Source organism: Carlito syrichta, unplaced genomic scaffold, assembly GCF_000164805.1.
Source record: "Carlito syrichta isolate Samal-C Ts95f unplaced genomic scaffold, Tarsius_syrichta-2.0.1 Scaffold315826, whole genome shotgun sequence".
In the NCBI taxonomy this organism is placed as follows: domain Eukaryota; kingdom Metazoa; phylum Chordata; class Mammalia; order Primates; family Tarsiidae; genus Carlito; species Carlito syrichta.
In genome coordinates, this window is record NW_007259922.1 from 593,896 (window position 1) to 596,102 (window position 2,207).

The window sequence follows — 2,207 nt, forward strand, 5'->3', positions numbered from 1 at the left end:
ACGAAGTCTCGGCATCTTGCCCAGGCTGGTCTCGAACACGTGGGCTCTGGCAATCCTCTCGCCTCGGCCTACCAATGTGCTGGGACAGCGCCCGGCCTTTCAAGGCATTTTGAAGCCTTTTCTCGGAAACCCAAGAATTTTAGGCAAATGTAGTGTAGGAAATGAATGAGAACAGACAAGTGTCAATCGTGAATTCTGAAATGTAAAGACAAAATTTTCCCCATCACGAGAGAATGTACAACCAGAGGGAACAAACCCTTCCAGACATCATAATAGAAAAATATACACTACATATATTACAAGTATAATACGGAAGGAAAGATCAGCCTGTCTTCCTTTTTTTTTGAAACAGTCTTGCTCTGTCGTCCAGGCTGGAGTGCAGCGGTATGATCATACCTCACTGCGGCCTTGACTTCTTGGGCTCAAGGGCCCTCCCACCTTGGCCTCCCAAAGTTCTGGGATTTCAGGCATGAGCCACCACACCTGGCTCTTTGGAGGGGCATTCTTGTTTCTCTCTCCACAATGTAAAGTCTGCAGAAACTTGTATCCTCCCTCCCCTTAATATCAGCAAAAAGGAAGAATATAACCCACTTGGCTCCAATTCACTGACTTGAGGCCATTACTTAATTTTTCTCTCTGTTGTAGCATGTAACATGCATGCAGTACAGCACTTAAGGTCACAGCCAGAGGAGTCTTTGCATGTGTACTCATGTAATGGCCACTTAGATCAAGACACAGAACACTCCCAACATCCAGAAGGTTCTCTGTGCCTCTGCCCAGCCAATAGCCATCTACCCCACGTAAATGCTTTGCTGATTTTCACCATCAAGTAGTCTTGTCTGGTTTGAATTTCATATAAGTGGAATCTTTCTCTTTTGTAAAGTCTGGCCTCTTTTACACAGCACTGTGTCATTGAGATTTACCTGTTGGATTCTCCCCCCTCCCTTTTTTTTTTGAGTTGGAGTCTCACTCTGACGCCCAGACTGGAGTGCAGTGGCCGCTCCCGGCCACCGCAGCCTCGACCTGCTGGGCTCTGGCGATCCTTCCGCCTCAGCCTTCCAAGTAGCCGGAACTACAGGTGTGCGCTACCACGTCCAGCTGATTTTTTGATTTATTGTAGAGATGAGGTCTCGCCAAGTTGCCCAGTTGCCCAGACTGGAGTGTAGTGGGACGATCACCGATGCCACAGCCTCAACCTGCTAGGTTCAGGGCAATCCTTCCAGCCTTCCAAGTAGCTGGAACTACAGGCATGTACCACCACACCTGGCTAATTTTTTGATTTTTATTGTAGAAATGAGGTCTCACCAAGTTGCCCAGGCTGGTCTCTGACCTCTGGGCTCAGGCAATCCTCTCCTCTCAGTCTCCCAAAGTGCTGGAATTACAGGTGTGGGACCTGGCCCCCTTTTTTAATTAAAAAAAAAAAAGCTTTGGTAGAGACAGGGGTCTTGCTAGGTTGTCCAGGCCCTACTTGCCTCACTCAACTGTTCATATCCATTCCCGAGTCCATTTGTCTCCCTGGGTCCTAGATCTCCTAGCTCCGACCTCACTCCCAGCTCCAGATCTCCAGGAGAGGGCCCTCTCCTGGGCATCACCACCAGGCACTCCTCTTCACAGGCAAGAAGGCCACAATCATCCAGCCGTCCTCCCAAGCTCATCCCCTTAGTGACTTTCCTGTGTGAACGCACAGTATTGTCCCATGTCACGCCCCTGCTCCCACATCACCCAGGCCAATTTTCTAGCATCCGGTATTTCCTCCCCATCCCTGTTGCCATGGCCCTAGTTCTGGGAGGGGTCCCTGACTGCTCACATGGATCAGTTGTCAACCACACCTAGTTCCCTGCAGTCTCTCCTTCGTCCTATCACAGGCAGATAAGTCTTAGTCCAAATGTCTTGGCTGTCGCATTTAAGTCCTTTCTAGACCTCAGTCCCATTCAGTGCGGCAGACTTGTCTTTCACGTCTCCTCGTCCCCTGGGTTCCAGCCAAACTGGGCTATAAATCATAGCTGACATTCTCTGAGTACTTGCTCAGTGCCATTAACCACTTGTCTATTCTCTTAAAATAAGCCGGGCTCAGTGGCTCAGCCTGTAATCCCGTGCCTTTGGGAGGCTGAGGTGAGTGGACTGCCTGAGTCCGCGGGTTCGAGACCCGCCTGGCCAACTTGGCGAGACCTCATCTCTACAATAAATAAAAAATTAGCTGGGCGTGG